This window comes from Macaca fascicularis, chromosome 2 (assembly GCF_037993035.2).
Source record: "Macaca fascicularis isolate 582-1 chromosome 2, T2T-MFA8v1.1".
NCBI lineage: Eukaryota > Metazoa > Chordata > Mammalia > Primates > Cercopithecidae > Macaca > Macaca fascicularis.
Window position 1 is genome coordinate 124,520,899 of NC_088376.1, and position 24,714 is coordinate 124,545,612.

General features: G+C 40.0%; 1 long non-coding RNA gene across 1 annotated transcript in view; it reads right to left on the reverse strand.

The window, feature by feature from the left end:
• Window positions 1-255: 255 nt before the first annotated feature.
• The window catches only part of LOC135969524 (uncharacterized), an 85,892-nt gene continuing 61,433 nt past the window's right edge, over window positions 256-24,714 (reverse strand). The window contains exon 2 of the long non-coding RNA XR_010584783.2: window positions 256-1,735. This is a non-coding gene — a long non-coding RNA (uncharacterized lncRNA). The remainder of the gene's footprint in view (window positions 1,736-24,714) is intronic.

Consider the following 24,714-nt stretch of genomic DNA (forward strand, 5'->3'; position numbering starts at 1 on the left):
ATTTGCACTTCCATAATTATTCATGATGTTGAGCATCTTCTCATGTGCTTATTTGCCATCTACGTATCTTCTTTGGAGGAATGTCATTTTGAGTTGTTTGCCCACTTTTGAATTGGGTTGTGTTTTGTTCTCGAGTTGTAGGAGTACTTTATATATCCTAGGTATTAATCCCATATTAGAAATATGATTTGCCAATATTTTCTGCCATTGTGTGGGTTGCCTTTCAATCTATTGTTATCTTTTCATGCATAAAAGTTTTTAAGTTCAATTGCATTTTATTGAAAAATGTTTATCATCTGTGTACACAGCACTTCGGTTACAAAAAGATGTTAAGACGATAACAAAGATCCTCATCATTAGAGAGTAAAGCACAGAGGAGACATTGTATGATTAAAGCCATGGGGGAACATATAAAAAGTGCTAGGGGCAAGAGACAGAAGAAGTGATGGTTCATATCAATAGCAGAGACCTGAAAAATCTTCCAAGAGTCATCTCATGTGGAATTATTGCCAAATAAGAGAGTCTGGAGAAGTTAGAGACCCTTGATGACCACCTGTAAATTCCCTATGAGACAAATAACAGGACCCAGCAGGGTTAGAGAGAAGGAAGGAAAATCCATTGATTGCTGTAAGATGTCGGTAAGTACATTAGGAAAAAAAAAAAAGAAAAAAAAAGTCTTGATTTGGTATCAAAAGACTAGCATTCAAGTCCCAGCTCTGCTAGGTGCCAAGAATGGGGTCTGGAACAAGTCATTTAATGTTTCTGAATGTCAGTCTTCTCATCTTTAAAGTAGAGGCAGCAGGACCTGTCCTTTCTACATTCATATTTGCTGTAAAAATTAGGTGAGATCGTGTAATTGTCATAAACTGCAAGGCACCATCCTTATAGAATTATGAAAGCCAATAAAAGAGACATCAGTTGGAAGAGCATGTTCAGCTTTTTACAATTTGGCACAGTATGTAAGTTAAGACAGATCTGTGATGATCTGAAGGTCCTTGGTACCCCAGCAAACCTCTTTAGTGGCAGGGGAAGAATGGGGACCAGATTGCCATCGGTTGAAGAGTGACTGGGAGAGGAAGGAGTCAGGTTTACAAAACTAGAGAATATTTTCAAAATATTTGGATGTGGTAATTTGGAAAAGAAAGATGGTTATGGGAAAGTTGATTTTCCCCCCAGTAATGGATGGATCATTGCAAATCACTCCATACTTTGAATGATATAAAGTTATCCCCATAAGACTCTCTTTTTAAAGAACAGCTTTCTTGAGATACAATTCACATACCATAAAAATAATCTTTTCTGAGTATGCTCCTGAAAGGGTCTTAAAGAATATTTTTTCCATCCTCCTTGTGGCAACCTTGTACTGTTTTTCTCTACATCCTTTGGCTCATACCTTTGAAGAGTGATCTCCTCTCTAAGACATCTGGCTCTGACGGGGCTGGAAAATGTATGGACTCTGTTCTCCAACGATGCCACAGGTGTTGGTGGCCACAAGAGTTTGGGCTGGTCAATCAGAATGTCCCGTTCCTTTACCCACAGTGGTTGACATCACATAAGCCATAAGCACATAAGTCAAATCAATCCAGTCATAGAGGATTTTATTTGCAGCCACTGGAAGACAGGAGAGGCACTCTTTCCTCCAAGTAACTGGGCTGGAATGGCAAGGCAGGAGTTCTCCCTGGCAATCTTGCTCCTCATCTCACTCCACTCATCTGGTCATGTGGAGGAAGTTTATCTGTAGTGGAAAAGAATCAGATCAACAACAAAAGAGGACAGAGCCATGTGAGAAAGAAACACAGAGAGAGACAACAATACCTAATGATGCTGATATGGTTTGGCTCTGTTTCTACCCAAATCTCAACTTGAATTGCATCTCCCAGAATTCCCACGTGTTGTGGGAGGGAACCAGGAGGAGGTAATTGAATCATGGAGGACTGATCTTTCCCGTGCTATTCTCATGGTAGTGAATAAGTCTCACGAGATCTGATGGGCTTATCAGGGGGTTCTGTTTTTGCTTCTTCCTCATTTTCTCTTGCCACCACCATGTAAGAAGTGTCTTTCGCCTCCCGCCATGACTCTGAGGCCTCCCCAGCCATGTGGAACTGTAAGTCCAAGTAAACCTCTTTTCCTTCCCAGTCTCAGGTATGTCTTTATCAGCAGTGTGAAAACAGATGAATACGGATGGCTTCTGTCTCTAGAATATGAGTCATCAAACCAACAACTACAGGTCCAATCCAGCCCTTTGCCTGTTTTTGTATGACCAGACAGCTACATAGGTTTTCACATTTTTATATGGTTGGGGAAAAAAAATCAAATGAAGAATAACATTTCATGACATGTAAAAATAATATGAAACTCCTCTATAGTGTCCGTAAAGAAAGTTTTACTAGAGCATAATCATGCTCATTCATTTACATCTTATTTGTGGGTGTTTTTGTGCTACAACAGCAGAGCTGAATAGTTGCAACAGAGACCATAAGGCCCACAAAGTTGAATATATTTACTATCTGGCTATGGACAAAAAAAGTTCACCAATCTCTACTCTAAAGTAAAGCCAATACCATGCCTGAACTGTTACATGAGCCCAGAAATCTCCCTCTGATGGCTTGCACTAGTGGGAGTTGGGTCTCTGTCACAACAAAGTGTTTCCTGAAAAATATCCTCTTGGCTTTAAGGATGAGGAACATAAAGTTTAGGGAAAATACGCAACTGGCTTGGTCACATAGTTGATGACACCATGGGACCAGAACCCTGGCATCACCAGACAGCCTGGCTTCATGGCTGTGCAACCTGAGCAGCCACACAAGGCCCCACACTTAGACAGGCTCTGCACTTGGTTTACTGCTCAGTTATCACAATCTTGAGATTCTTAATAAGTTTTGCACAGGGGGGCCTGAATTTTCATTCTTCACTGGACTCTGCAGTTAGGTAGCTGGTCTTGGTACCACCCACTCAGCCTCCCCAATTCTACAAACTTTACCCTTTTCTAATCACATTCTACTTCAGCATTGTAATTTCCAACCACCCTAGCACATTAATATTAGAGAAATTGATATTATAGCAACTTCTATGTTTTAATTCCAACATAATTTATAGTCAAAAGTACACACTTTCCCCACTTTATAACAGAACTACATTTCTCCAAGATTCAAGTGAAATAGCTATGATTTTATTTTTTATGTGTCTAATAATCCTCATCACCATAATTGTTCTGTATTTATTTTGTATTTCACTTGTACTCTGGGAGTGGTGTGGCACAGGGAATGGATTCAGTAATTCTACACATTCATAAATTGTGAACAGGATTTCAAAAATGGTTCCTGTTATTGAAGCATCTGGCTATGGTGATAATTGAAATGAAAACATTTATAAAGTGCTCATTAGATATCCCCATAGCACAGCAATGTTTGGGTCAAGTAATTTATAACACAGGGCAAACCACAAGGTCTAGTTGCCTAGTCAAATCTAAATCTCTCTGTCCAAAACAATTCAGTCTGCAAAAAATGAATATAAGAAATGCAAGAAGGAGGAAAAGTTTAATCACCAGGGATAATATTGTTCTCCATTTTTTGAAATGTTAACCTATTCAAGTTATATTAGATTTTTATGTTTCCTGGGCTCTTCATTTGCCTTAAAGCCCTTTAACTGGCTTTCCTTCTCCCTTCTGTTCTTCCCTCCCTCCTTCCCTTCTTCTCTCCCTCCACCCTGCTTTCTTTCCTTCCTTCCCTGCTTTCTTTCCCTCTCTTTTTTTGTGACTTTTGCTATTTTTATAAATTACTAAAGTAACCCATCTTTAGTGTAGGCTATTTTTTAAGTAAAGGTAGGGAAAAATAAGAACATAAAATTACCCATCGTTTCACCACCCAGTGATAAGCATGGTTAACATTAAGTTTTGTCATTGCTAACATTTAGAATATATCTTTTCTAATCAATTTTCTGTGCACATCTAAAACTTAAAAATACGGAATCTTATTGAATATTGTGAGGAGTTTTCTTGTGAGCATTTCCCCACATCTTCATTAGTTTTCTGCATTGTCATTTTAATGACTACATGCTATATAATTTATTTTTAAAATTCCCTATTGGTGGACATTTGAGTTGTTTCTCATTTCCTGTCATTCAAAACAATACTAAAATGAACATCCTTATAGCTATATTGATATGTACATCTGTATTTCTTTCTTTCATTTTACATTAAAGGCTAAGATAAATAATCTTTAATCTCTGTGATTACACAACTTATTTCCATAACACTATTGGTGAAGGAGCTCGGATAAAAGTGTATATATAACTTCAAACAGTTGCATAACATAGTGCTGACATAGAATATTCTCAACAAATGATGGCTATTAACAGCTCCAAGAAAGCGTAGCCTCCCTGACATCAGATTCAAATGGCAATTTTCCTTGGTTGTCATTTGTAAACCTCAACACAGCCTTTTTAAAGAATCTTAAATATTTGTGTTATACCGTCTTTCAGAATATGGGATTGTACAATATTCCATTAGTTTGGTACCAATGTGAAAAAAAATAGACTTATCTCTTTATCTCACTTATATCTAACTGTCCCCCTCATCTTAATATTTCAGGATAAATTCATCTTAAACAACTCAAAGTAGACATAATACTTACAAACTAATAGGAATATACTTGTATGCAAAACAGAGTTTGCTACTGTTCTTTTTTAAAAAATTTACTACCTTTAGAAACAAAGATTCAATCCAAACTCAATAAAAATTAATAAATGGGACTAAGCCTTTTTCATTTTTATGTTAAATATATCTAAAATATTTTATTATAACTGTCAGGGAATTTTCATTTTAAAAAATAGATTAATACTACTAACAATAAGAGGGCTAAATTTCTTCCCTACTTGGTTTTATGATATCTACAAGGGACTGTGTCTTTTAGACTTTTCAGTACCAAGCTTCCAACATGGTAAATGTTCATGTAGGTGTCAGCAGAGATATTTTCTATGAATGCCTAAAATAGTCATCACTTTTTCCATGTAGATATTTTCTAGGAATATCTAAAATAATCATCATTTTAGGCATATTAAATATTGCCTTGGAGAGTGTTATAGCTTAGCACTCAACTAAAGGCTTAGAATGTAGGTTATAATAAAAATTTTATTAATAAATAAATAAATGAATCAATACCACCACGTATTGCCTTTACTGTTAACATCCAGGACAACTTTTACTTCTCTTTATAATCTCCACTGATTCATAACTTCTCTTGGTTCCCTTATCTGTAAAATGGGAGTAGTAATAGTGCCTCATGATTGACTCAGTGCCTCATTACTGAATCATTGTGAGGATTCAGTAATGTAGTGTATGGAAAGCACCTAACACCAAGCATGGCATTTGATAACCCCTCAACAAACATCAGCTATTACCATTAACAATAGCATAATCATCACCATCCTCATCATCATTGTCATCAGCAGCAGCAGCATTACCACCAGCATTATCATCATCATTATCATCATCATCCTTGAATGCAAATACCATCTGGCTTGTTCTCTTTTTTAAGCAGGCGTGAGCCTTATTTTCTCCTTGAGGAGGAAATTATTTTACTATAGTTGAGTTTCCAATATATTCCCCACCCTAGGGTACCGTGTGGAAGGGGGTCAGGGAGGGAGAGCTGAGGGAGAGAGGGAACCTGTTAATTTGGAAAAAGCAAGATGTTCCAGAAAAACTTGGCCTAGTGTATGAGAAAAATGGACTTAGCAATTACAGTTGTTATGAAACTTGTATTTTATGAAGCCAGAGGCTGGAACTGTACAATAAAACAACTTTGAAATATCAAAAGATCACTTTGGGTGGCCTGCCAGTGGATTATAGACATGACTTTTATAGTGAGAGGGACTGTCTGGCATTGAATCAGAGGAACTATATGGTTTGAGCAGCAGGACATCGGTAGCTAGTTTGAGCTTAACTAAAAAATCAAAATGGCAAATCAGTACAGAATAAGAAAAACCTAAGAGATTTGTTTTGTACGGTGTAAAGGAAGAGTGGGTTCTGTCAACATCAGACTCTGGAGAAAAATGCTGGGAGGTTTTCTTTCTACCATTTCTCTCAGTGCACTGAAGCTTTTCATGGACTTAATTGATTTTTAGGAAGATATTTAACATTGCAATCTGGATGGGAATATTCTCTGAGATAATTTAAGAACAAATTCATCATAAACGCTCATTTTTCTAATTATCGAGGGGAGAATTAAAAATTGCAAGTTGGAAAGAGACATGGCAGAGCCCAGAAAAAAAAAAATTATCTCCAATTTCCTAACACAAAAGGAAAGGGGGAATGCAAAAACTGTCCTTAGTTGAAAACCACATCTACAAAAGTTAATGAGAGCATGGCCTTGCTGTGTCTGTCAACCACCAATGGTTGATAAGCAGCTAGTCTTATAAACGTTACCAGTTCAAAATGGAAACGAAAGCATGCACAAGTTTTCATCTGTAATTGGTCAGAAAGACTGCATACTGCTTCCAGAACTCAGCTGCTTGCTGCTCTCTCTCTCTCTCAGACAGATTACTAATCCTCATGCTGTCCAAGTCCTATGTTCATTTTAGCAACAATAGCCATTTCTCATCCACTAGAAAGCAACCTACACAAAGTGTACAAAGTGGCAAAAAGGAGTTATGTTTAGGAGCCAGGTCTTCTGTTAAAGCAGGTAAATTATGAAATAGAAAAGAATACCAGTGCTAAAACTGAACACAAACAAGCCATCATTTCTCTCTGGAAACTTTCAAAATGATTTTGCCAATGAGTTACTCCAAGCTAACAGAGGAGACCTCTGGGCATTGTAAATGATGTTGTTATATCTGCAGAACGCCATCTTCAAGAAATGGGTTGTTATAATATTAACACACATTAAATGGGTGTGATTGGAGTCTAGTCCACCTGCAGGGTTAAAAAGAGACAGCTTCTGTACATTACAATATTTTATGCTACAGTGTCCTAGCTGTTTGCCAGGAGATCCCACCGTTGGCCTTCTAGTCATTCTAGAGAGAATATCTGAATGATATCTTGATTGCGGGTAATTATCTCCATTCCCACCAGTATATTTATACGTATCTAACCCACACTCTTTCATCAGTGCTGGAATTGTCTTGCTAAACACAGACTGATCTTGCTGTCATCAACCTCACCTCCTTCAATCAATCCTTCACAGTGCCATCAGAGATACCTTTCTAAAACAGAAATCTGATATTGCCAGTATATAGTTGTTTTTTTCTCTTTTTTTCTTTTTTTAATTTTTTTATTATTAATTTTTTTTTTTTTTTTTTTTTGGTGGGAGACTGAGTCTCACTCTGTTGCCAGGCTGGAGTGCAATGGCGCCATGTCAGCTCCCTGCAACCTCCATGTCCCAGGTTCAAGCGATTCTCCTGTCTCAACTGGGATTACAGGTGTGCGCCACCAGGCACAGCTAATTTTGTATTTTTAGTAGAGACGGGGTTTCATCATGTTGGCCAGGATGGTCTCTATCTCTTGACCTCGTGATCCGCCCACCTTTGCCTCCCAAAGTCCTGGGATTACAGGCATGAGCCACCATGCCCAGCCCAGTATACTGTTTTAAAAATCAACAGTGGCAAACCTCTTCCTCCTGGTTTAAGTCCAAAATCCTTACAATAACCATATTTTTAAAAATTATATGCTGGGCATTATGTAAATCTTCTGTTTAGTAATATAACAATTATGATATTTTTAAATTATTAAACAAGGTTGTTTTTCAAATTTCCCTTAAATCATGTACCTTGTGGGTTTTCTTCTATTGAGTAAACAGTTTCCATTTTTCCCGAGTAGAGTAGATACACATTAGAGCAGTGGTTTTCAACCAGGGACAATTTGTCCTCTAGGAGATATTTGGCAATGTCTGGACATATTTCTGATGATCACACTGGGAAGAGATGACTGGCATCTAGTGGGTGGAGGCCAGGGAGGTACTAAACATCCTACAGTGGCACAAGACAGCCCCTCACAACAAGGAAATATCACAACAAAGTCCAAAATGTGAATAGTGCAAGGTTGAGAAACCCAGCAATAAAACAATAAAAAATATTGCTCAGCTATAACCATGAAATTGGGGTGTAGAGTCTTATACTGCAGGAGTGGCCCTCAAAGGCTGATAGATGGGTGGTTGTGAGAACTTCACTTTGTTTAGGATTACAGTGAACACTAAAAAAGGAGATGGAACTATATTGTGCCTATATATATATATATATATAGCACACCTGGTAGGCCAGTCAGGCAGAGAAAGGGGTCAGGAGGTGTTAATAAAAATTAGAATGGTAGAGGAGCTTGTCATGCCTAACAGACTCCTCAGTCAGCCCAGGTAACATCATTCATTGCTGTAAGTTCCTGTGAAAAACTTGGGGGACCTGAGAAGCCCTCCTTCTGAGAGCAGCCTTGCTCAAATTCTGCTTGAGCTAACAGTCTGCTTCTATATCCTTAGCCGTATAGATTCCTGTATCCTCCAACTTCATCCATTGGTGTTTCCATTAATCATCATCCCTTTAGGACAAAGACACGCCAGTGAAACAATGATCTTGGGAGCCAGAGTGAGCTGAGCAAGAAAAAGGAATTCTAAAATCTGCCTTTCACACACTGAAAGTAAAACTTTAAGATCTGAATGTATTTTTTTTTTTTTTTTAACCACAAGCCAGAGGAAAACCTGAATTTTCATAACCTGGAAAGCAGGATATGACATAAGGAAATTTTTCAGCTGCCCAGACAGGAAATGGGGTGTATTTGCATGGTGGGGAGTCTGGGGGCAATGTGGAGGAAGAGGAAAGGAGGTCAGGCCCAAAGATACTGACTTCTATAGGCACAGAAGCCTGGGTGGGGCTGCATGAGAGACAGTAAAGATGCCAGAGAACTTGACAGGGCAACTGGAAGCCTCAGGAATTTCAGACCAACTTCCCATTTGTACTCCTGGAAGGAGGACACTTTTCTCAGTGTCTTCAACAAATGTGCATCAGTGAAGGAAAAGGAAACATGGAATATTTTTGGAAAGGAGATGGCCTGGAGGAGTCCAGATGTTTCTACATGTACACAGCGAGGAATACAGAAGATTAGGTTGAGGGTCAGGAGTCCAGTGAGAGTTGACTCTAGAGTGAGGCTGGGTTGGCAACCACACCTTGAGTTCAGAGGGAAGATGTAGCTGAGATTCAGGGGATCTGCAGTTACAGGGCCCACATCAACACAGGAAGAAAGGAAACACACCCAAAAAAATAAAAGTTCTACTGTCTCTGAGATTCAGCAGCAGTTGCCAAGTGGGACCAAGCACATCTTCACGAGGTCAGCAAAGATAGAGATGAGCCTTGTGGCCCAGTGGGCCAGGCCCCAGTCCGTGACAAAACATATATTAATAATACATGTACACAGGCACCAGCTTATGAGGAAGAGGAGGAAGGGCAACCCCCTGAGAGAAGCAGAACTAAAGGTCTATTCAAATGTGTGAGCAAAGTTAAGGGAATCGACACTCATGAGGTTGAGGTAAGTTATGGGAAACAAAGAAGCTATACTTTTTTGCACATCTAAATCATAGCGTTTAAAGTGTTGGTGCTCATTTCAGTAGGAAACCCCTACTTACAGAGTGTAATTATGAGACAACTGAAGCACAGAAAAGTAACTTATCTCACCCAAGGTCACAGAGACAATAAGTGGGGGAGCCCTGGCTTCAAAGAGCATGATCTTTCCACTCTGCTTCTCCTTATAGCAACATTCCAGCCCACTCTTGATGGTCTGGCCCCACCCTAAATTACCAGCCTCATTTACCATTTACCTCATACTCTTTTTGTTTCAATCACAAGATTAGTTCTCAAACATGCCATGCTTTTTCCTCCTTCATGGTTTTGAACACATTTCTCCTGCTGCTCCAATGCACTTCCGAGCCACCTTCTCTCTCCCCAAGTTGACTTTATATTCCACCCAACTTAACACCTTTGAGTAGACTGGAACCCTCTTTTTAGGTAGCAAAAGGTGAGAAATATTGAGGATCAAAGTGACAAAATTTAGTTACCCAAGCTAATTGCCAGAGAAAGAGCACTATTGTCTCTCCCAGTCTGGTTTTCCTCTAGACAGAGAGGCTACCTGGTTCAACATGCCTGACAGCATGGTTTTACAATCACATACTTGATTTTCACTGGCATAGTCACACCCGGAAGTTCTCAAGCTCAGAGACTTGGTTCAACCCTTCTGTTGACAGCCCACCAGCCACTTAGCATTCCATTATTTTTCCTCTGGCACACAATCTTCCTTAATTTCTCCCCAACTTTCCTGCACGATGAAACTAGCCAGGTCACTCAGAATTCTCGTTTATCTGATTTGCACGTGGCTTTTCTCATTATCATGTCATTAGTATGAATTGAAAATTCCCTCTAACCAAGACAGTCAGAAGTGCCTCAGCTAATCCTCTGGTTCACTTGGTTTATTTCCAACTGGCTCATCTCACTCTTGTGTTCTCAAGAATCTAAACACCCTGCCGTCTCTTCCCTTACTGACCCTTACCAAGGTCTTTCTATATCTACAGATCAATTCATATTCTCCTAAAGCCAGTTAGGCTAGTACAGCACTTTCAAATAGAACTTTCTGCAGTAATGAAATATCGTATATCTGCACTGTCCAATATGGTATCCATTAGCCACTTGTGGCTATTGAGCCCTTAAAATGTGGTTAGTGTTACTGAGGAAGTGAAATTTTATTTAATTTAAATGTAAATGTATATTGCCTAATGGGGCTGGTGGCTATATGCTAAATAATGACAGAATTAGAACATTCTATTTAAATCAGTGTAGCATACAGATTATTTCCAAACATACTTTCCAAGCATACATGATATATTTGTATACCCACTAACCAAATTCATCTTATATACTTACTACTTAACCTAAAATATTTTCCTTCCTCCAGTGCAGATTTCCCTCTTCTTAAACTATAGCCTCAGCTATTATAACCAAGACAAAAATTACTCCCTCAGCAAAGCTTTCCCTGTCATCTCTACAGAAGCAGTCATGATTTCTTTTCTTTTTTTTTTTTTTTTTTCTTTTTTTCTTTTGAGACACAATCTCACTCTCTCACCTAGGCTGGAGTGCAGTGGTGCAATCTCGTCTCACTGCAACCTCTGCTTCCTGGGTTCAAGTGATTCTCCTGCCTCAGCCTCTCGAGTAGCTGGGGTTACAGACACTCACCACCACACCAGCGTAATTTTTTGTGTTTTTAGTAGAGACGGGGTTTCACCATGTTGCCCAGGCTGGTCTCGAATTCCTGACCTCAAGTGACTGGCCCACTTCAGCCTCCAAAAGTGCTGGGATTACAGGCGTGAGCCACAGTGCCTGATGAATCATTACTTTTCTAAGACTCATATTTTTTTTTAAATTTATCACTTATAGAATCAATCGCAGCATATTAGTTCACTATTTACATGTTGATCTCCCCTCCTGTTAGAATGTGCTCTTTCAGGAGAGAAAGGACTCTTTCATTCATCTTTGGTTCACCAACACCTAGAGCAAAAGTGGATATAGCAGTTATCCAATTGTTGGATAAATAAGTGAATTAAAAATAACAATGGAGGACTGCTAGGAAGGATACAACTATTTTTATTAAATTAGCATGGGAAGGGTAAAATCTAGCTGGGGCGTAGACAAATGTACAGTCTTTTTCTTTCACATTTCTTTTTATGGAAATCTCTGTGATCTATTCGAGAGATGCCACAGAATTCTAATTGCTAATGACACCTCTGTAGAGGGCAGCATTAAAGACAGTATTTGAGCTGTCAGTTAGCAAATGTTGGTAATAGATGGGAGACAACATACCTGGTGGAACAGTTCTCTGTGTCATCTGCTACATGCAACAACACAGGACATGTTTCTGCAGACTCCTGAGTCACAATTATTACACTGGGTGTTGCTGTCCCTGTAGCCTCCTCCAACACATTTCCAAACTACTGCTTCATTCTCTTTTCAAATGCCAATGATGTTGGGTCATGTCCAAATCCATTGCTGACCAAACTCCTTAACATGGCCTACAGGACCCTGAATGATCTGACATCCAACCCAACTCTCCAGTCCCATCTCAGACCACACTCCCTGCTCCAGCCACACTGGCCTTTCCTCTGGTCCTCATGGTGTCCACCAAGTTCCTTCTGGCCTCAGAGCACATGCACTTTCAGCTCATGCTCCCTGGAACTCTTACTCTTTTTCTTGTTCTTTGCGTAGTTCATGCCAACTCATCCTTCAGCTCTCAGCTCAGGCATCACTTGATGGGGGAAGACATTCCTGAAATCTGGACAAGGCAAGATCCTCCTTTTATAAACAACATGTGCCTCTTCCTAACACTCATCAGCGATGGTTTTACATATATTTGTGAGTATTTGATACATGTCTGTCTGTACCTCCGCATGCTTAGTTTCATGTGGACCTGAGCTATGTTTACTCGTATTCACCATGTGACTCCTTGGCCCCTAGCACTGTGCCTGGCACAAAGTGGACACTCAATAAACATTTTTGGATAAATGAAAGAAAGAATGAATGATTGATACAAATAATTTCTCTTAAGAGTATAAGTTCAGCAATTAAATATTATTGGGCAGAGATCCAATGAGACTGAAAATGGTTGATGCTCCATTCCATCTTTGGGACTGCATTCAGACCACACTCCCCTGGCTAGGCAACCATTTGAGACTTCCTTCTCAACATCCCATGCTGCCTTCACATCTATGAGTCCTGGATATCCTTCCAATAAGCTGTTTTTGCTACTAAGGCAATTTCTGTTGCTTACAACTCAAAACTAATAATCACTGAAAAGATCACAAGACAGGTTGAGAAACAGGGTCATGAACAGCTAGAAAATGGTAGTAGGATTAGAACCCATGCAGTCTGACTCTAGAGCTCTCCTCACTGCTGAAAAAGGTTGTGACATGCCCGTGAGTACCATAGTTCATAGGGTGAATTCCAGCAGTTTCTGTGCTGTCCCACTTTGATCAAGGCTTTACTAATATGTCACCCTCAGACCAAAACGTGTCCATGCTTCCCGCTCATTATTTAAAGGATTTCCCCAAGAAGAAACATGAGAGTTGGCTACAAGGGTTGGTAGAAGTTTGTGCACAGAACCAGCCAGTCTCTGGGTCACCTACAACTATCAGTTCAAGCTGGACACATAGTGGCAGATGAGCTGGCCACTGGAAATTAATGGTTTTCCCAGGGTAGTGCCCCCAGAGGACCTCGGAACTGAGTCAGCTTCCAGTTTGAATAATGCCCCCCATCTCTTCTCCCCTCTTCCCCAGCCAGAGGCTTATCTAGCTCTGGAGAGTAGAATCACTCACACTGCAAGCATACATCTAAAATCTTTGGGCCAGAAGCCTCTTTCCCTGAGTTTAAAGTCTCTGTTGTCACTTGCAAAGTGAATGACTCAATCTTGGGGGAAGAAGAGGCCTCAAGAGAACAAGTTAGAAAGCACAGAGGGAGGGACACCATCCAGCTGGAGTTCTCATTGTGCCCTATGACTTTCCCACAAAGGAGCACAGTGATAAATTTTCCTTGTAAACCCACAAGAGAATGAAATGGGTATAAATATGTTGCTGGAGTCCAGCAAAGAATCCAAGAGAGTTTCTTTGACTGTGTTGGTTATGGATTTCTCACACATACAATAACAAGTTTCTGGCTTTCCTGGCACATATGTTTGAGCAATGTGTTGCTATATCTCTGACAGTTGGTGACATTTCCTTTGCAGTCAGCAAGATTCATACAGAGGCTGTGTGTCCAATGAAGAAATTAACATCCTGAGTCCCCGTATTTGCTATTAGTCATCATTTATGCCTTTATACAAAAAATATTCACCAAATACCTACTCTGTGTTCAGCCCCAGCAGACACAAAGATGAATCCAAAGCAGTCCCTGCTCCCCAAAGGACAATACATGTATCTAAATAACTATATTACCCAGTAATATTATTAATTAGAACAATTGCAATTAACATGTATTTGAGGACTGATATCAAGCCAGGGACTGTTCTCAATACTTTTTGTGGAATATCTCTTCTATCTAATCCTTGCAGGAACTCTGTTATTATACCCATTTTACAGATAAGGACCATGAATAAGTTATATATTCACAAGATCGCAGTAGTACAGTAACAATGGAGATCAAGTGCTTCTGGATTCCAGGAGAGAGATGTTAGTCCCACAGAGGGATGCCAGGAAGGTTTTGGAGTAGAGACAGTATGTGAGCTCATCCAGTTACTGTACAATCTACTCAGCTGGTGTTAAGGAAATGTGAGCATACTTCTTTTGTGAGTCTCACCCTCACGAATCATTGTTAACCTACATCACTCATCTGAGAGTTGCTTATGCATCTGCAGGCACTGATAACAGACTTAACATGAAGACCTTAGGCTTATATTGATCTCTCTTCAAAGCTTGATAAAGTTTATTCTATTGGTCTGTTGTGTTTGAGATCTGAAAATTCAGTAAATCAATTAAACCCAAGGAGTGAATTGCCACAGAGTTAAAAGATCAGTTGAAGAAATGGATACCTTGACGAATTTACTTTTTTGCCCAAAGGCCCTTATACAATCAGAATTTTTCAAATGGATGAGACCTTAGACATAAACTGATCTATCACTTTCAACTTACAAATGAAAGAATGAAGGTACATAGAGGTAAAAAGACTTGTCCAAGGGTACACCCTTATCTTGGCACCCTTATCTTCCAATTCCTAGTCCAATGTTCTTTTTATTAATATTTAAGAAAACAACTTGCCTGTAATTCCAGCACTTTAGGAGTCTGAGGTTGGAGGATGGCTTGAGCCCAGGAATTTGAGACCAGCCTGGGTAACACAGAGAGACCCTGTCTCTATAAATAGTAAAACAATTAGCCAGGTGTGATATCTCATGCCTGTAGTCCCAGCTGCTCAGGAAGCTGAGGCAGGAGGATCTCTTGAGCCCAGGAGTTTGAGGCTGCAGTGAGCTATGATCATGCCACTGCACTCCAGCCTGAGTGACAGAATGAAACTTTGTCTCAAAAAAATAAATGAATAAAATAAAATAAAGTAAAAGAAAACACCTTTATCGAGGCAAATTAAAATACATTAAATCGCATATGTTTGAAGTGTACAGTCAGATCCGTTTTGACATGTGTATTCACCTGTGAAACTATCACCGTAAAGATAGGTATTTCCATAGCCTCAAAAAGTTTCCTTATGCCTTTTTATTCCTCCTTCTGCTTCCATTCCTGGCAACCAGTGGTCTGCTTTGATCACTCTAAATTTGCATTTTGACAATTTTATATAAAGAATAATATAGTATGTATTCTTTTTGCCTTGCTTCTTTCATTCACATAAATTATCTTGAGATCCGTTTGTGGTGGGTGTATCGATAGTTCATTCCTTTTTATTGCTGAATAGTAGTCCATTGTATAGATATAACACAATTTGTTTTGCCATTCATCCGTTAATGGACACTTGAATTGTTTCCAGGTTTGAGCTATTATAAACAAGCCCATAATAAACATTCCTGTTCAAGTGTTTGTGTGGGTGTGTGCTTCCATTTCTCTTGAGTAAATATTTAGGTGTAGACTAGCTGGATATGTGGTAGGTGTATGTTTATCCTTAGAATAAACTGCCAAACTGTTTTCCAAAGTTGTTGTACCATTTTATATTCCCATCAGCTGTGTATGTGGGTTCTAGTTGCTCCACATCCTCTTCAACATTTAATACCAACTTTTGTTTCACTATTATTTGTATTAGCTAGTAACAATCCTCATTGCAACTAGTAAATTCTTTAATGCTGCACTGGTAGAGGAATGTCCATCAAGTGTCTTAGGCCTAACATGACTTTCTTTTTTTTTTTTTTGGAGTGAGAGTCTGCTCTGTCGCCCGGGCTGGAGTGCAGTGGCGCCATCTCGACTCATGCAAGCTCCGCCTCCCGGGTTCACGCCGTTCTCCTGCCTCAGCCGAGTAGCTGGAACTGCAGGCGCCCGCCACCTCGCCCGGCTAGTGTTTTTTTTTTTTTTGTATTTTTAGTAGAGAGGGCGTTTCACCGTGTTAGCCAGGGTGTTCTCCATCTCCTGACTTCGTGATCCGCCCGCCTCAGCCTCCCGAAGTGCTGGGATTACAGGCGTGAGCCACCGCGCCCGGCCGCCTAACATGACTTTCTTACTCTCCACGCTTTTATTTACTCCACTCAATCGCTTTGGTGGAATATCACCTTTGGGAAAACACAGTAAAGACAGTAGGCATTTTTAGAGGAGAAGTCAACGTGAATGACAGAAAGGGCTGACTTCCTTGGAGGTGCTCCGCTTTGGTGAGTAGGAAGGAAGAGGAAGCTCCCTCACTCAAAGCACAAGAAGAATGTGCTATTACCACCAAGCCAGGGTTGGAAGTAGCACTCAGAAGCTGAAGGACCTGATACCAGGACCCGATACCAGGACCCTAGGGGCACCAATGAAGGCAGAGAAAAAGGAAGGAGACCAATGAGAAAACTGTCCTGTGATCTATTCTGGGGGCTTTTCAGGGGCCACAAGGTGACTTTCCCTATCTTTCCCAGAGTTTGAGACTGGACACCTTCTATTGGTCTTAGAGGGCCTGTAGGGCAATCCATATGTGTCTGCTATTAGTTATATTGTCATAATAGATACTATTTAATTAGCACAGACCACGTGTCAGGAATTGTGCTAAGAATTTTACATCTATTACTTTATTTTATTTCTCAGGACAACCATGTGAGGTTGAAATGACTAGTCCCATTTTACAGATGAGGAAAGTGAGACATAGAGATGTTAAGTAACTTGTTCATGGTCACCAAACTAACTGGCAGAGCCCAATTTGAACCCAGTTCAGTCTGATTTTAAAATCCAAGTAATTAGCCACTGAACTCCACTACCTTTTAAATGACTGAATATGAATGCTGTGAATGTGTGTGAATAGCAAATTTGTATGAAACTCCTTCCAAATCTAACCCTTCAATGAGTCTATTTTGTAATATCATGGATTGATTACAGGCATTGCATGCCAATTATTCAAGGAATTCCTGCAGTCTTTAAATGTTTGCCAAGAGTAGATCCTCCATGCCCCCCAGCAAATTCTGGAGGGAAGAGATAATCCATATTTAGAACTTTGGTTACTAATTGCACCAGTCTTTTATTTTTTGCCAACTTGTTCAAGCTCATGTTTCAGCAATTACAATTGTCCCTCTATATTTGCTGGGTATTGATTGCAGGACCTCCCTCAAATACCAAAATCCACGGATGCTCAAGTCCCTTATATAAAATGGGGTTGTGTTTTTCACATAACCTACAACACATCCTCCTGTATACTTTAAATCATCTCTAGATACTTATAATATATATAATGTAAATTGTTATTATACCGTATTGTTAGAAAATAACAAGAAAAAAGTCTATACATGCTCAATACAGATGCAGCCATCCATATTTTTTCCCAAATATTTTTGATTCACAGTTAGTTGAAACCACAGATACAAAAGGGCTGACTGTACTACAGTTGTTCAGATGTATGTATGTGCATGTACTCCTCCCACAATGTGCAGCGATTCCCCACCTTTGGTGTGCATAAGTCTTACTCGGAGAGCTTATTAAAAGCAGAAATACTGCTGAGCACAGTGGCTCACACCTGTAATCCCAGCACTTTGGGAGGCCGAGGCGGTTGAATCATCTGAGGTCAGGAGTTCAAAACCAGCCTGGCCAACATGGCGAAACGCCGTCTCTACTAAAAACACAAAAATTAGCTGGGGGTGGTGGTAGGCACCTGTAATCCCAGCTACTCAGGAGGCTGAGGCACGAGAATCACTTGTACCCGAAGGCGGAGGTTGCAGTGAGCCAAGATTGTGCCACTGCACTCTAGCCTGGGCAACAGAGCAAGATTCCGTCTCAATAAACAAACAAATAAATAAATAAAAGCAAAAATGCCAAGGCCCCACATTCTGAGATTCTGATGCAGTAACATTGGTTTTCAGCCCAGCAGCTGTATCTTCAACATGCATGATAGATAAAGCATACAATTGTTATATAGTTATATAGTTGCCCATCATTCATTCCCTGATCTAAAATCAACCCAATTTTATTTGGAGAAATTGCTTCTCCCTGTCTTGGCTTGGTCCTGGTGGGAGGGATATTCCAGGCATTCACCTCCATAGAAGCCAAATCCCCTTTTCAATGCGTTGTTTTAACCAAGGATTTGGCATGTGACTTTCACTAGCCAATCATATTCCCTCTCTCAAGACTTTGAATTTGGAATAGAGGAACAAGCAGAGATGATGCAGCAGCTCAGCAGTGGTGTCCTGTTCCAATCATGACACAATTTGGTGTTTTCTGTTTCTTGAGTTTCCTTAGCACCTCCCTGGTATCTCAGACTCCCCTCAGTTCTATGAACCTCTATCCTACTTGTCCAAATATCTTTTCAATAAGTGACTTTTTGCTGAAGTTACCCTGGTTGCTTTTTGATGCTTGCAACCAAAGCAATACTCCAGGATACCTCAGATGATTCCCTTGCGAGTGATGCAGAGGCAGTTTCTGAGAAACACTACCCTTAATTTGCAGTGCTTCCCTACTTGATCATTTGGAGAAAAAACATGTTATTCCTCTTGACTAGTTATCTCTAGCCATCATTTTCACATAAGTAAACTTGTTAAGTATTTTCAAAAGCATGGGGAGATCCCATTTGTATAATATTTTTAATGCTTACAATCTCTGCATATAATACGGATTTTTTTTTTTTGTCTTGTTCACTATTAAGTTAGAGCTCCAAAATGCTGTTCTTGTGCAGGCAAACCCAGAATTACCCTCACTAACTTTTCTTTATTGTGCACATCAGGAGCCTCCGTTAGTCTAAAAGTAGAGGAAGAGTTGGTAGAACCAAGTGGACATCTGACAAACCACTAATTAGCTGCCTGGTAGTGTGTTGATGTGGGCCATGACCTCAGGGAACTGATTACAATGTGAAGATCCCTAGGAAAGCATAGAAAACCAAAAGAGCACCATTTTTAGCAACTCCTGATGAAATGATGACATTCCAATGATAACAATAGATGCTAATTGTCCCCTCAAAGGAAGTTTCTATGGTAATAAGCCCTTGGTCACAGATTTCTGGCTAAAGAGTTAGTCATTGCAGAACAAATTATAGCAGAACAGAATAAGGACTGTAACCCTCTTTTCCCAGATAAAGCAATCTTATGTGCTTTGGTATTATATAGTGTTGTTAACAAGCTAGTTCTAGATGCAGCAGTTTGGTTGATCTTGGGGTGAATGGACGTCCAGTGGTCAGTGGACTTCAGAGGCCAGCATTCATTATTTCTTTCTCAGAGGATGGCATCTCAATATGCCCCTGGGAGACCTCCATTCCCCCATTGTATTCTGTGTAATTTAGGTGGGGTTGATACCACCTCCTTAGCTCGAGGGGTGGCCACAGAATTTAGGCCTAGTTAGGGCATGCAGCTTCCCTGGCCACAATGATGGAGTCAAGATGAACATATGACACAAGCCAAATCAGTGAGACTCAGCTGGTCTTTTGCTACATTGAGAAGAAGCTGCTTTCTGCTGAGTTTGTTGAGTTAGTTCAAGCCAGGCCGTGTTTACCACCATTGAATGAGAGTCCATTTAATAATCAAGTCAACTCAGAGGAAAGTCAAGCCACGAGACTGAGGAAGACAGATTCCTGATGTCACTGTGCAAGCCCTTGAATGCCGCCATGACTGAGGTAGCACTACCTACTGGGCTTTTCAATTACATCAGCCAATAAAGTCCTTTTTGGTTTTGCTTCCATTGTTTTTGAATTGGGTTTCTGTCACTTGCAACCACAAAACATTTGACTAATACACATAGGAAGCAATAGATTGACTTCTACAAAGGTTATTTGATGAGATCGTTAATCCATTAATCTGGAACTTCCTGAACTACTCTTTCTGATCTATGAGGGAAAAGTGATACAGGCAGAAGAAAAGGACAGGAAGCTTTTATAATTGATTCCTCCTGCTACAAACACTTTCCCACACATTTCCCAAGCTATGTGGTAAAATCTTGTTTTCTTGCCTTCCTTCTGCACAATGTTTTCAAATTCGGAACATATGCTGAAACACTCCAAATGAACTTGACTTCTGTTGCTTCTCTTTCTTTGGGAAACCACCTCAGTTTTTGTGGTCTGGTTGGCCTCCCCTCTCATCTTGATGCCTTTCTCCAGTTGTGATTTCTTCAAGAAATCCTATCATGCCAAGGTCATTAGCTTTAGCACCACCATGTAATACCTTAAGCAAGTTCTCCATCAGAATGGATCAGAGAGAAGGCAGGTCAGGGTTGCCTCCTCAAACTCATCCTGGTGTTCCCACTCTGCTCCTTACTGCATTCACGCTCTAGTCTGTTAAGAACTCTAGTCTGTTAATATTGAATAGCCTTTCCCAAGTGATGGGATAGAGCTACTGAGCATCTCAACGAGCCTCACTAGTATCATATTATAAAGTCAATTTGCGGCTTATCACTATCCTGAGCAACATGTTGCCAAATGCTGTGATCTCTGTCCTCAAGGAGCTTAAAAATGAAATTCAGATTGGTTAAAAGAAAACACACAGGGGTTTTCAACACCATTGGCCCCGGGTGTGGATAACTCCAAGATCATCTGCTTTAGATCTATAATAGAAAAATAAAGTCCAAAATCTTGAGGAGAATGGCTGTAGACAAAGAAGATTGAGAAAATGTAAAGGAAAAAATAGTAAAACCACTGGTCATGTGACTCCAAAGGAAAATCAAGTTGGAAATCATGCTGGAGTTTCTGGCTTAGGAAGTTAGACATAAAGTAGAAAATACAATAGCCATGGATAAGAGCTGATAAATTTTAAAAGTATTGCTTTTTTTAACACAAATAATACTGATTCATTGTAAAGATAGAAATTACCCAAAATCACACTGCCCAAGTATAAACACAATTAAGTTTAACCTATTCATTTAAATGGAATACTTTATGATCATTCTTCCACATTACTAAAAATTCTAAATGACTTTTTCAAATTTATTTTTTCAGTTCATTGTTCAATATTTCAGACATACATACAGGTATAAAGAATAATATAATGAACACCCAGTTTGAAAAATAAATCATTACAAACACAGTTGAAGCTTTATGTATAGCCTTCTGTAGTAGCATTCCTCTTTCCCCAGCAGTAACCATTTGCTCACTAAAAATGACTTTTCCTGGTTGCATAATGTTCCATTATAGAAATGTAGCATAATCTATTTAACCAATTCCTTATTTTTGGGCAATTGGACTGTTTCAAATGTTTCATTATTATAAATAACAGTGTGATGAGCATCATTATATATTCTTGCACACATATCGGTGATTATTTCCTGAAGACAAATTACTAGAGGTAAAATTGCTGTTCCCCAATGCTAAGGATATTGTGCTGCGTGTTGCCAAATTTCCCTCCAGGAAAATTGTAACCAGGAACACTTTATCCCACCCCCACCCATTGTATGAAAGGACTTAGAAAATAGCTACACGTGAAACACTGGGGAAGCATCATAAATTATGTTTCTAATACACCTTTTCAACAGCCAGGCAGAGTGTTCCCTCCCGGGTGTAGGCTCTTGGCCTCTGAGGATACAGAGGCCACTAAGGCCCTGTTGATCTAGAAGAGAAGAATAGCACTGGAGTAGGGGGCAGGAGGTATGCATGCTAGTGGCAACCAACCTTGTAAAGTGCTTTAGAGCAATGCTTCCAGGGCCGGACCTCCACCTTGGGCAAATTATTTAACTTCTGTGTGCCCCAATTTTTCTTACTTGTAAAATAGGGGTCATCAAATTTAATCAGCATAATCCATAAATCAGTAGTTCAAAAGATACCATGGGCCATGCACCATAACTAACACATATAATCCCAGCATTTTGGCAGTCCAAGGCAGCAGGATCGCTGAAGGCCAGGAATTCAAGATAACTGTGAGCAACATAGTGAGACCCCATCTCTACAGACAAAAAGAAAAGTAAAGACATGAGGCACAGTGCCATTCACTTATTCACTTGGAGCATAGTGTTATTGACACTCCTGTATGCACAGCATCTTTGGAAAAGGCATGGGATAGAAAGGGAGGGCAGAGCAGCAAAACAAAACACAGAGACAAGAGGCCGGGTGTGGTGGCTCACGCCTGTAATCCCAGCAATTTGGGAGGCCAAGGCGGGCGGATCACAAGGTCAGGAGATCCAGACCATCCTGGCTAACATGGTGAAACTCCATCTCTACTAAAAATACAAAAGAAAAAAAAAAGTAGCCGGGCGTGATGGCGGGTACCTGTAGTCCCAGCTACTCGGGAGGCTGAGGCAGGAGAATCCCTTGAACCCGGGAGGCGGAGCTTGCAGTGAGCCAAGATCACACCACTGCACTCCAGCCTGGGTGACAGAGTGAGATTCCATCTCAAAAAGCAAAAAAGAGACAAGAAGGGAGGGTGGCAGGGAGGAGAGAGAGGTTTGTGCTCTTGGCACAAAAACACAATTACCCTCTTAAGTAAGAAGGGAATGCTCCACGCCAGTTTTCAGTGTCCCTGCCTATGTGTTGCCCCCAAAACGGATTAACAAAATGTTTCCCTACTGTGATCCACTCTGCTGGCCTAAGGCCACAGATGAGCCGTACAGAAGGCAAGTTACTAGAAGGGCCTTGGCTACTATGCAGAGGGATGTGTTTCCAGTTGCCAAGAAAGAAGGAAAACACTCTCTCATCACACATCCAATATAATCACACATCCAATATAAAGATTTCCTTGAGGGCCCACTATATGCCAGGTCCTATGCTAAATGCCAGGAGATACAATGAAAATAAGGTCCCTGCCCTCGGCAAGTTTCCATTCTAGTGGCAAGGACTAACAGGGGTCAGCAAACTTTTTCTGAAAAGGTCCAATAGTAAATATATTAGGCTTTGCAAGCCATTGGGTCTTCATCACAGCTATTCAACTCTGCCATTGCAGCATAAAAGCAGCCTGAGATAAGATGCTGATTAATAGCCAGGCTGTGTTAAAAAACAAAAACAAAAACAAAAACAAACCTGTATTTATGAAGGCAGGATTTTGAATTTCCTATAATTTTCACAGGTTGTAAAGTATTCCTCTTTGAATTTTTTAAACCATTTAAAACTATAAAAATCATTCTTAACTCTTGGGATGGGTTTGGCCGGTGGGTCATAGATTGCCAACCCCTGATTTAAACAGCTACATAATAGCCCATTTCGTGGATATTCCAAAATACTTTTAAATAATCCCCCACTGGTGATATTTAGATTGTTTCCAGCTTCTTCCTATTCCACACAATGCTGTGATGAGCATCCTTGTGTGTGCATCTTTGCATCCTGAGTATGTAAATGAGTACCTTCCACCTCTCTCTGAATCCACACTGATGTCACCAGCACCAGCTCTTTTGAAAACAATGATATGGGAGGGGTTATGGGGACAGTCCCACTGAACTGCAAATGCAGAGGATCACGATGGCTCTTTTACTCACCAACTTAACAATTCTATTTTTAAAAGGCTGTCAAATTGCCTGACATGAGTTATTCCTTATGAACCCTGCTGCTTGTTTTCAGTGATTCATTGTTCTCAATGTTTACTGAAAGGTTCTCAAGATGGCCTTCATGGTTTTCACCAGGAGGCTGTTAGAAACACTCTACAACCATTTGCCAGGCCGCCCTCTCCCAGCGTTTCTCACCAGGCTCCCTGCCCTATCTTTGTTTTAGATACTCAGTCAGTTTGATATAAGATTTCCTTCCTACCGCCGCTGTAACTCACATACTTGGATGGGTGTTTCGTACATTTGTAGAATTTTTCCCAAGGATCCTCAACTTCTATTTATACACAGCTATCTCCATCCTGTCTACACAATTTCTATTTTTTCTGTTTGCATCGCTGAGAAATTTGAAATAGGTTTATTTTAAAATTATTTTTGCAAAAGCAATACTTACTGCAAGAAAAACAAATACAAGCTCACTAAACACCATAAAATAGACTGTGAAGGTCCTCCCTTCTCTGACCCACCAGTAATCCTACCCCACCCTAGATGTTGCCATTATTCTCAGGCAGACTGGGACTTCAGATGCAGAACTGTGGATCTGTGTGGCACTGGACAAGTCACTTAACTGGAGCCTTAGGTTCTTCATCTGTAAAAGGAGAATGATCATTCTTATTACTTTCAGATGGAAATTATGCTTATGAAGCACTTAACACTTACTACAGTGCCTGACCATACTAACCACTCAATGAATAATAGCTGCGTTAGAAATATTAAGAGATTTGTATTATCCTTCCTCTGTGCAAGTGTAGTCATAATTTTTTAACATAATGTATAATTTTTAACATAAATGGTTTCATTTTATGCCTAAGCTTTGATAATTTTCAGTTTATCTGGAATAACTATCTTGATCCTTTTAATGACTTTATAGAATCTCAATGCATTGGTGTCCCATTATTTGTTTAATCATTCCACTGTTGATGGTTATTTAGGTTTTCAATTCAAATTATCTTTCTTTTTTTTTTCTTTTTTTTAGAAACAGGGTCTCCCTCTGTTGCCCGTGCTGGAGTGCAGTGGTTCATTCATAGCAGCCTCAACCTTCTGGTCTCAAGCAATCCTCCTACCTCAGCCTCCAAAGTAGCTAGGACTACAGGCAAGCACCACCACACCCAGCTACTTTTTTTAAGTCTTTTTTGTAGAGATGGGGTCTCACTATGTTTCC